Source organism: Bombina bombina, chromosome 2, assembly GCF_027579735.1.
Source record: "Bombina bombina isolate aBomBom1 chromosome 2, aBomBom1.pri, whole genome shotgun sequence".
Classification (NCBI taxonomy): Eukaryota; Metazoa; Chordata; class Amphibia; order Anura; family Bombinatoridae; genus Bombina; species Bombina bombina.
Window position 1 is genome coordinate 1072594599 of NC_069500.1, and position 12686 is coordinate 1072607284.

General features: G+C 36.9%; 1 protein-coding gene across 1 annotated transcript in view; it reads right to left on the reverse strand.

Annotated features, from left to right (window-relative positions):
• Positions 1-12686, reverse strand: part of INPP4B (inositol polyphosphate-4-phosphatase type II B) — a 1415612-nt gene that overhangs the window by 1217280 nt on the left and 185646 nt on the right. The window lies entirely within an intron of this gene.

Consider the following 12686-nt stretch of genomic DNA (forward strand, 5'->3'; position numbering starts at 1 on the left):
GCACAGATTAGATTTTAGTCACGTTTAAGACATTCTTACAACAAACAAGGCAATCTAAAATATATATTCCAGCCTCCAGAATGCAGCCATTATTTACCATAGACACCTCAATCAATGCAATGCCAAAGGCTTTCCTTTCTTGTAACAGTTCTCTGTTTTGCCCCATGCTTCTACAAGTGCATTAATAAATAGTCATTTATTAATAATAATAATTGATCATTAATTATTGAAAAATAATATGAAATACCAGCACATCTGTAAAAAATAACACTTATACTAATTAACATACATAAACAGTTATGCAGAATAACTAAAGTTTATAGTATTGTTTTTAAGAGTCCCACACACTTCAAGTAAGTGTCAACACAAAAGGTCTATATTTCTATAATTATTCATTATTATTTATATAAATCTAAACCTAACTTTACTTGTGTGTAGTGTCGTAATAAATTAGCATACAAGTCGAGTGTGAAAGCCTTCTGAGTAGATTAACACCTTATTTGCTGCAATTATTTTTCAACAGCCAAACTGCCTCCACTTTATTTGGAATAGTCAATGTGCACTTGTTACTGGAATAGCCAAAAAGCCCATTTTGTTAGCAGGGTCTTATTTTATACTCTGTTGGGGCTGATTAGGAACAGATACATAGAAGGGTTAGGCTTGTGAAGTTTGTAGCGTGCACTTCCATTTCTCAGAATTAGAAAACAAGGCGAAAAATAAATAATAAACATACCACAAAGTTAAAGGGCCACTGTAAGTAAATATTTTCTATGCCTGTTACTAACTAACTACCCCAAATACGCTTTTTATCAATAGCATTTCATTAACATATCTCTACCGTATATCAGAAATCTTGTCTGCAAATTTAATTGTTTTCCAAACCCACTCCGTGGGTATCCTTTGCTCTGTACCAATCCGTTTACAATACCTAGGTTTCAAAATGGCGCTTTAAACACAAAGTTATTGGTTTAAGTATTTTGAACACTCAGTGCTGAAAATAGTGGGCAGGATAACGTGACATCATCGGCGAATAAAAGATATAACTTTTAGAATGTTATGAAACTTCGTTTTGGAGAAAATATAGGTCAGTAGGTTTTAATTAATGTTTATTAACTTTAATATGTTAGTTGTTTAGCTTAAAAATTATAACAGAAAGTAATCCTTTAAACGGACAGTTAACACCTTGAGATTTTTTATACAAGGGCCTGATTATGAGTGGAGAGCTAATTAAGGTTCCCACTCAAAAGTTAATTGCGCTAGAAGTAAGCTTTTTGCAAGCGCCGGGTATAGCTCGTATTCTTAATTGAAAGTAAACAGTCTTTGCTTGCGCACAAACCCGAAGAGCGCAAAAAGCCTAAGTTAGAATATTGTGTATGCGTTCACGTATTCCCAAATAGAAAAAAATGAAAAAAAAAAACTATCACTCCACTCTTGCGCAAACCCGATTGCAAATTCTCAAGTGCATTAACCCGACATGAAAATATGAGTATTTCACATTCTAATGTTTTTTACATAGAAATAAATGTTTCTATTTATTCATAAGTAAATATATCTATATATATGTATCTATCTATCTATCTATCTATCTATCTATATATATATATATATATATATATATATATATATATATATATATATATGTATATATTATTTTATTATTTATTTATAAAATATTTTACCAGTAAGGATACATTGAGATTTCTCTTGTTTTCAAGTATGTCCTGGGTTCAAGTATGTCCCATATATATATATATATATATATATATATATATGTATATATTATTTTATTATTTATTTATAAAATATTTTACCAGTAAGGATACATTGAGATTTCTCTTGTTTTCAAGTATGTCCTGGGTTCAAGTATGTCCCATATATATATATATATATATATATATATATATATATATATATATATATATATATATATATATATTATTTTATTATTTATTTATAAAATATTTTACCAGTAAGGATACATTGAGATTTCTCTTGTTTTCAAGTATGTCCTGGGTTCAAGTATGTCCCATATATATATATATATATATATATATATATATATGATTTTTTTTGGTAAATATATATCTATACCTATATATATATATATATATATATATATATATATATATATAAAAATTCAACTTAAGAACAAACCTACAGAATCATGTTCGTAACCTGTGGACTGCCTGTGTATATACGTATATATATATATATATATATATATATATATATATATATATATACACACACATTTGTATACACAGACATATATATATATATATATATACATACACACACAGTATCCCACAAAAGTGAGCACAAGTGAGATTGACACCCCCTTGCTGGTGGCCGATTAGCCGCAAATCTGCAGGGGGCGGTGTTGCACCAGCAGCTCACAAGAGCTGCTGTTGCAATGCTGAATATGGAGAGCGTATTGCTTTACGCATTTAGCGAGGTCTGTCGGACCTGATCCACACTGTCCAATCAGGTCCGACAGACTTTTATTAAATACGACCCTATGACTGTACTTTGTCATGTATTTTTTATGTGTTCTGTGCAATTTTTTAGTTTTGCGAAACAGTTAACCAAAGCTCTGAGGACGCTGTAATCATTCTAGTGTAAATCTCGACTGCGCTTGAGTGATCACGTTTACTTTCAACTCGTAATACCAGAGGTAAGTCCAATGAGCACAAAACATCGCACACAATTGTTTGCACTCTAATCTAGCTCAAAATGTTTAGTTATACATAATAAAACAACTTTGCAATATATTTTCATTATTTTATTTGCCCCTTTTTCATGTGATTTTGCTCTGAAAATTTAGCAATTTCTAATTTTCAGAACTTGAAATGCACCCTGCTGACTTCTCAAAGCTAACTCTGCTACATATCTGTCACTCATTGGCTTTATTGGATAACAACTACATAACAATGTTGTCCGAGGACTAAAGCCCAGGAGGCCTATTTATCAAGCTGTCAACTATGCTGCATTCGCCGGCCTAACATCGTGGCCGCGGACCTGAATACGCCCTCCATATTTATAAAACAAGAGCCTTCAAAAAAACGCGCACCAAGTACGGGGCGATGAGCAGCGGACTGTTAGCTAAAAGTCATCGATCTCGCTGCTATTGGGCTTTTTACCCACTTTATTTATACCCTGTCACTAAACACCGCCACTATACTAAAATGTTTAACCCCTATCCCGCCGCTCCCTGACCCCACCACAACAAAATAAATGTATTAACCCATATCCCGCCGCTCCCTGACCCCGCACCGCAACTTTAATAAAAGCTATTAACCCCTATCCCGCCGCACCCGGCCCCGTGGAAATTAAATAAATGTATTAACCCCTAAACCCCTGGCCTCCCACATCAGTACCACTTACTAAACTATTAACCCCTAAACCGCCAGCCCCCCACATCAACATAAACTAAATTAAGCTATTAACCCTTAAACCTAACAACCCGCAAACTTTACATTAAAATAATCTCATCCCTATCTTATAATAAATAATAAAAAAAAACTTACCTTTAGAATTAAAATAAACTATATTAAACTATTCATTAACCTACCCTATTATACTAAAATTACATTAAACTATATTAAACTATTAATTAACCTACCCTATTATACTAAAATTACATTAAACTACCAATTAAATTAACTATATTACATATTTAAAAACCTAACCCTACTCAAATTATTTAAATCTACAACTAAAAATGACTAAATTAAAAAATAAACACTAAGTTACAAAAAATAAAAAACACTAAGTTACAAAAAATATAAAACACTAACGCCTAGATTTAGAGTTTGGCGGCCAAAGGGGTGCGTTAGCTACGCTTGCTTTTTTTCTCCCTCACCTTTTAAATACCGCTGGTATTTAGAGTTCACAGAAGGGCTGGGTTTTCAGTGCGTTAGGCTCCAAAAAGGGAGCGTAGAGCATAATTTAACGCCACTGCAACTCTAGATACCAGCGGTGCTTACGGACGCGGCCAGCTTCAAAAACGTGCTCGTGCACGATATCCCCATAGAAAACAATGGGGCAGTTTGAGCTGAAAAATAACCTAACACCTGCAAAAAAGCAGCGTTCAGCTCTTAACGCAGCCCCATTGTTTTCTATGGGGAAACACTTCCTATGTCTGCACCTAACACTCTAACATGTACCCCGAGTCTAAACACCCCTAACCTTACACTTATTAACCCCTAATCTGCCGCCCCCACTATCGCTGACACCTGCATATTTTTTTAACCCCTAATCTGCCGCTCCGTATACCGCCGCTACCTACATTATACCTATGTACCCCTAATCTGCTGCCCCCAACACCGCCGACCCCTATATTATATTTATTAACCCCTAATCTGCCCCCCACAACGTCACCGCCAGCTACCTACAATAATTAACCCCTAATCTGCCGATCGGAGCTCACCGCTACTATAATAAATGTATTAACCCCTAAAGCTAAGTCTAACCCTAACACTAACACCCCCCTAAGTTAAATATAATTTAAATCTAACAAAATAAATTAACTCTTATTAAATAAATTATTCCTATTTAAATCTAAATACTTACCTGTAAAATAAACCCTAATATAGCTACAATATAAATTATAATTATATTGTAGCTATTTTAGGATTAATATTTATTTTACAGGCAGCTTTGTATTTATTTTAACCAGGTACAATAGCTATTAAATAGTTAATAACTATTTAATAGCTACCTAGTTAAAATAATTACAAAATTACCTGTAAAATAAATCCTAACCTAAGTTACAATTAAACCTAACACTACACTATCAATAAATTAATTAAATAAAATACCTACAATTATCTACAATTAAACCTAACACTACACTATCAATAAATAAATTAAATACAATTCCTACAAATAAATACAATTAAATAAACTAACTAAAGTACAAAAAATAAAAAAGAACTAAGTTACAAAAAATAAAAAAATAATTACAAACATAAGAAAAATATTACAACAATTTTAAACTAATTACACCTACTCTAAGCCCCCTAATAAAATAACAAAGACCCCCAAAATAAAAAAATGCCCTACCCTATTCTAAATTACAAAAGTTCAAAGCTCTTTTACCTTACCAGCCCTTAAAAGGGCCCTTTGCGGGGCATGCCCCAAAGAATTCAGCTCTTTTGCCTGTAAAAAAAAAAAAATACAATACCCCCCCAACATTACAACCCACCACCCACATACCCCTAATCTAACCCAAACCCCCCTTAAATAAACCTAACACTAAGCCCCTGAAGATCTTCCTACCTTGTCTTCACCATGCCAGGTATCACCGATCGTTCCAGGCTCCAAAATCTTCATCCAAGCCCAAGCGGGGTCTGGCGATCCATAATCCGGCGGCTGAAGAGGTCCAGAAGAGGCTCCAAAGTCTTCATCCTATCCGGGAAGAAGAGTAGATCCGGACCAGCAACCATCTTGATCCAAGCAGCATCTTCTATCTTCATCCGATGACGAACGGCTCCATCTTGAAGACCTCCACCGCGGACCCATCTTCTTCTTCCGACGACTTCCCGACGAATGACGGTTCCTTTAAGGGACGTCATCCAAGATGGCGTCCCTCGAATTCCGATTGGCTGATAGGATTCTATCAGCCAATCGGAATTAAGGTAGGAAAATTCTGATTGGCTGATGGAATCAGCCAATCAGAATCAAGTTCAATGCGATTGGCTGATTCAATCAGCCAATCAGATTGAGCTCGCATTCTATTGGCTGTTCCGATCAGCCAATAGAATGCGAGCTCAATCTGATTGGCTGATCGGATCAGCCAATTGGATTGAACTTGATTCTGATTGGCTGATTCCATCAGACAATCAGAATTTTCCTACCTTAATTCCGATTGGCTGATAGAATCCTATCAGCCAATCGGAATTCGAGGGACGCCATCTTGGATGACGTCCCTTAAAGGAACCGCCATTCGTCGGGAAGTCGTCGGAAGAAGAAGATGGGTCCGCGGTGGAGGTCTTCAAGATGGAGCCGGTCGTCATCAGATGAAGATAGAAGATGCCGCTTGGATCAAGATGGTTGCCGGTCCGGATCGCCTCTTCTTCCCGGATAGGATGAAGACTTCGGAGCCTCTTCTGGACCTCTTCAGCCGCCGGATTATGGATCGCCAGCCCCCGCTTGGGCTTGGATGAAGATTTTGGAGATACCTGGCATGGTGAAGACAAGGTAGGAAGATCTTCAGGGGCTTAGTGTTAGGTTTATTTAAGGGGTTTTGGGTTAGATTAGGGGTATGTGGGTGGTGGGTTGTAATGTTGGGGGAGGTATTGTATGTTTTTTTTACAGGCAAAAGAGCTGAATTCTTTGGGGCATGCCTCGCAAAGGGCCCTTTTAAGGGCTGGTAAGGTAAAAGAGCTTTGAACTTTTGTAATTTAGAATAGGGTAGGGCATTTTTTTATTTTGGGGGTCTTTCTTATTTTATTAGGGGGCTTAGAGTAGGTGTAATTAGTTTAAAATTGTTGTAATTTTTTTCTAATGTTTGTAAATATTTTTTTATTTTTTGTAACTTAGTTCTTTTTTATTTTTTGTACTTTAGTTAGTTTATTTCATTGTATTTATTTGTAGGAATTTTATTTAATTTATTTATTGATAGTGTAGTGTTAGGTTTAATTGTAGATAATTGTAGGTAGTTTATTTAATTTATTTATTGATAGTGTAGTGTTAGGTTTAATTGTAACTTAGGTTAGGATTTATTTTACAGGTAATTTTGTAATTATTTTAACTAGGTAACTATTAAATAGTTATTAACTATTTAATAGCTATTGTACCTGGTTAAAATAATTAAACAGTTATCTGTAAAATAAATATTAATCCTAAAATAGCTACAATATAATTATAATTATATTGTAGCTATATTAGGGTTTATTTTACAGGTAAGTATTTAGCTTTAAATAGGAATCATTTATTTAATAATAGTTAATTTATTTAGTTAGATTTAAATTATATTTAACTTAGGGGGGTGTTAGGGTTAGGGTTAGATTTAGCTTTAGGGGTTAAAAAATGTATTAGAATAGCGGTGAGCTCCGATCGGCAGATTAGGGGTTAATACTTGAAGTTAGGTGTCGGCGATGTTAGGGAGGGAAGATTAGGGGTTAATACTATTTATTTTAGGGTTATTGATGCGGGAGTGAGGCAGATTAGGGGTTAATAACTTTATTATAGTAGCGGTGCGGTCCGCTCGGCAGATTAGGGGTTAATAAGTGTAGGCAGGTGGAGGCGACGGTGAGGGGGGCAGATTAGGGGTTATTAAATATAATATAGGGGTCGGCGGTGTTAGGCGCAGCAGATTAGGGGTACATAGCTATAATGTAGGTGGCAGCGGTGTATGGAGCGGCAGATTAGGGGTTAATAATGACCACATCATTAACTTTTTAGACCTCACACTAGAAAACAACAGCGAAGGAGAAATAACAACCAGTACCTTTAGGAAACCATTGTCGAGAAACACGATATTAAGAGCAGATTCCTGCCATGCCCCCCACACACAAAGGGGTATCCCTAAGGGCCAATATCTTAGACTGCGGAGAAACTGCAGCTCCCTCAAGCTATACATCAAACAAGCAGATGAACTCACTGACCGACTAATAGCTAGAGGATACAAAAAAAGTTTCCTTCTCAAAGTTAAGTCCCAAGTAATGAGAATGGACAGGTCATTATTATTAAATAATAAAGTAGCCAACAACACACTCAACAGCTACAATAATGACACCATTACATCTACACCCAAAGAAGACATATGCTTTGTCACCAGCTATAGCAACCAATTTTACACTATCACTAGAATCATCAAGAAATATTTACCTGTTCTTAATGGCGACATTATCTTAAGAAATAAACTGCAGAGACACATCAGATTTGTAGCGAAAAAAGCGCCAACAATACGAGATAAGATTACACAAAAGTTTCACCATAAAATCTCACCAACCACCACCTGGCTTACTCCAACTAAAGGCAACTACAGATGTGGCCATGTGCCTTGCAAAAGCTGTAAATACACAGACAAAAGTTTCACTTTTACTTCCTCACAGACACACAAATCATATCCAATAACCACCAGAATGGACTGTACATCAACATACATCATTTATCTGATCACATGCTCATTCTGTCAACAACAATATGTAGGAATCACGACACGCCCCTTAAAAGACCGCATAAGAGAACATCTTCTGTCAATAGAAGAAGAACTCCCTAGAACACCGGTGGCGAAACATTTTCACACACACGCACAAAAGCTAACTCACTTTACATTTAAAGCAATAGAACACATAATTAGCAACCCATTAGGGGGAGACAGAAACAAAACACTCTCCAAAAGAGAAGTATATTGGATTTTCATGTTACAAACTAGGGTACCCCAGGGCATGAACAAAAGATATGATGTAAACTTATATATAGAATAAACAGGACTTACTCCACTCTGATTCTTGATAAAAATACTTTATAATCCTTTAGAGTTTTCTGACCCTATACATAAACAGTAGGATTTTTTCTATTCTGTTAGTGTTTCTTTCCAACTTTAAAATCCTCAAACATATGAAAACATAAGAGATAAGAAAGACAAAGAGTCCAACCAACATCTATAACACACCCACCATGGAATATAACTAGTCGAATGCTATCCTAACCAAGTCAGACGAGTCCCTCCTAGAACATTCATGAAAAAAGCAAGGTTAGCCTCAAGTTTTATACACTTATGATTTTACTATGCCAATCCATTAGTTATCAACCCTCCCCCCCCTCTCTCTAGAGTGCCATCTTAGAGCTGGCTAGGTATATAACATATTCCAGCTCTCCATAAGATCTAGAATCATTTGAGCCACCCTCCCCCTCTATTGTATATACAATTATCTTAGAGAGGACTAGAACATTAAGGTTCATATACTCATTCACTAAATAGAGCGAAGTCTATTTAACAGCCAAATGTTTCTTAGAGGACATCCAACATAGAGAGGCATACACATTCCCCCCTCCTCATAGATTTAAAACGTAGTATTCACACATTAGAATATACATAGGGTTTATAGAATGTTATTAAGGTTTTAACTAATTGATGCTTTATACACACTGAGAGGACTCTTGGAGGCCCATACAATGTCGTGTTTAGTATAGTATTGACATAGCATTATTTCAGATCAAGGGGCCCCACTCAATCTAAAATTTGCTAAATAATTTTGTTGCATCATTATAGCATAAGTTGCCATTGACATTGAAAGTGAAATCATAACCAATGCTTAACATTAATTTAGCATACTCTATATGGTTTTCCCATAGAGACCCCTGTTAAGATTGTTTTTATTTAAATGCTAATACTTTTGTGTCTGAAATATTGAGCATAAGCAAGTATTACTCACATTGACAATTGTTTATAAATAATCTGTTCTGTCTGTCTCATGCCGACCAGGATCTATGTGATCATATTGAGGGTGTTTTTCCATCACTTCTGTAATACACCTGTTTTTTAATGGCCAATTATCCGAATCAAACTGATTGGTCCACTACACCTTCATATGGATCCTGGCCGGCAGAGACTGAATTCTCTGATGAAGCGCATGTGCCCATGCGCGAAACGCGTAAGATAGGAGCTCACCTGATATGCTGAAGTCTGCTCCATAATAAACTCTTACTAAATTGACTCCAGGACTCAGCCTCCTTTTTCCTCATCTTGTTAATAAAAATATGCAGGGGTGAGCGATATCGGGGGCGGCAGATTAGGGGTTAATAAATATATTATAGGGGTGGGCGGTGTTAGGGGCAGCAGATAAGGGGTTCATAGGGATAATGTAGGGGGCGGCGGCGTGCGGTCGGCAGATTAGGGGTTAAAAATTTTTAATAGAGTGGCGGCGATGTGGGGGGACCTCGGTTTAGGGGTACATAGGTAGTTTATGGGTGTTAGTGTACTTTAGAGCACAGTAATTAAGAGCTTTATAAACCAGCGTTAGCCCAGAAAGCTCTTAACTACTGACTTTTTTCTGCGGCTGGAGTCTTGTCGTTAGAATTCTAACGCTCACTTCAGACACGACTCTAAATACCGGAGTTAGAAAGATCCCATTGAAAAGATAGTATACGCAATTGACGTAAGGGGATCTGCGGTATGGAAAAGTCGCGGCTACAAAATGAGCGTTAGACCCTTTAATGACTGACTCTAAATACCATGGGTAGCCCAAAACCAGCGTTAGGAGCCTCTAACGCTGGTTTTGATGGCTACCGCCAAACTCTAAATCTAGGCCTAAGTTACAAAAAACAAACCACAGTATCAAAAATAAAAACAAATTACACCTAATCGAATAGCCCTATCAAAATAAAAAAGCACCCCAAAATAAAAAAACCCTAGCTTACAATAAACTACCAACGGCCCTTAAAAGGGTCTTTTGCAGGGCATTGCCCCAAAGAAATAATCTCTGTTACCTGTAAAAAATACAAACACCCCCCAACATTTAAAGCCACCACCCACACAACCAACTCCCCCAAATAAAAACCCTATCTAACAAACCTAAGCTCCCCATTGACCTGAAAAGGGCATTTGTGTGGGCATTGCCCTTAAAAGGGCATTTAGCTCTTTTACTTCCCAGACCCTACTCTAAAAATAAAACTCACTCAATAAACCCTTAAATAAAGCTAACACTAACCCCCGACGATCCACTTACCGTTTTCGAAGACCGGACATTGATCCTCATCCAAGCGGCAGAAGTCCTCATTGAAGCCGGCAGAAGTCTTCATCCAGACGGCATCTTCTATCTTCATCCATCCGGCGTGGAGCAGATCCATCTTCAAGACATCCGGCACGGAGCATCCTCTTCTTCCGATGGTCAATGTAGAATGAAGTTTCCCTTTAAGGTACGTCATCCAAGATGGCGTCCCTTACATTCCGATTGCCTGATAGAATTCTATCAGCCAATAGGAATTAAAGGGGAAAAAATCCTATTGGCTGTTGCAATCACCCAATAGGATTGAGCTTGCATTCTATTGGCTATTCCAATCAGCCAATAGAATGCAAGCTCAATCCTTTTGGCTGATTGGATCAGCCAATAGGATGAAAGCTCAATCCTATTGGCTGATTGCAACAGCCAATAGGATTTTTTCCCCTTTAATTCCTATTGACTGATAGAATTCTATCAGCCAATCGGAATGTAAGGGATGTCATCTTGGATGACGAACCTTAAAGGGAAAAATCATTCTACGTTGACCATTAGAAGAAGAGGATGCTCCGCGCTGGATGGATGAAGATAGAAGATGCCGTCTGGATGAAGACTTCTGCCGGCTTCGATGACGACTTCTGCCCGCTTGGATGAGGATGAATGTCTGGTCTGTGGGGCAATGTCCCACAAAAGGCCCTTTTAAGGGCCATTGGTAGTTTATTGTAGGCTAGGGTTTTTTTTTATTTTGGGGGGCTTTTTTATTTTAATAGGGCTATTAGATTAGGTGTAATTCGTTTTTATTTTTGATACTGTGTTTTTTTTTTCGTAACTTAGTTTTTTTTATTTTTTTATTCACAAAGTCAAAGTAGTCTGACTCCAGATATGGGGTGCTATCAGTGACGTGCAGTGACGTCAGAGGCTGGTGAGGCAGGATATGCCTTCATTCTTTAGATATCCTTTGTTGAAGAAATAGCAATGCACATGGGTGAGCCAATCACATGAGGTATCTATGTGCAGCCACCAATCAGCAGCTACTGAGCATATTTAGATATGATTTTCAACAAAGGACATCAAAATAATGTAGAAAATTAGATATTAGATGTAAATTGGAAAGTTATTTAAATTTGCATATGGGTTTCATATGGGTTTCATGTCCCTTTAAATGGTGTCTTGGAAAACTGGTCAACTTAGTAAACATCTGATTTTAGTTTAAAGGATTGTAACAGAAACTCTTGCCAGATAACACAATGCTTGCTCTGATTATGAGATCTAGAAATCCATGCCCATTAAAATATGTTTAAAACATACTTTTTACTTTAATGCTGCAAATTATGCTTATAGATTCTTTCATTACATAAGGGATGAGAGTCAGAGGGGGAGGAAGAGAGACAGAGAGAGAAAGAGACCATGGGGGAAAACAACACATAAGGAGAGAGATGGATAGATAGAGAGAGAGACACACACACACACACACACACACACAAGGGGGGGGGGCACTGCATTTTAAAGTAATAAAACAGCAGAGCTACAGAGAGTTCAGAAAATTAGTCTATAATTTATAATTTAGTGTGAAGTACAGAGGCAAGCTGCTAAATTAGTGGGTGTAAAGTTTGAGTAAACAAAATACAAAAACGACCCTGCTGTAAAAGAGTAAAAAAAACACTAAACCACATTCATTAAATTATCATTTACACTAACAGAATCCCTTTCAGTAAAATCTTACTTTAATAAGATGTGGATGAAACACTGCTCTCTGTGCCTCTCTCCCTGCTCTGTAAGGATTCAGGAAGTGACAGTGGCACATTCCACTGCACTTAGAGGGGAAGAACAGAACTCTCTTTTTCACTTTAGCAAAGCTGGCAGCTTCACAGGACAGCAACAAAATATATGAAAGTTGTTTTTTTCCGTTTTTGTTTTGTTTTATATGGTTTAACATCCAGCCCCAACCCTATGTTCCACTTACTAATGCCTCTCGCTGGATTGGTTCAGCCCAAATAGGACTGCCTCAAATAAGCA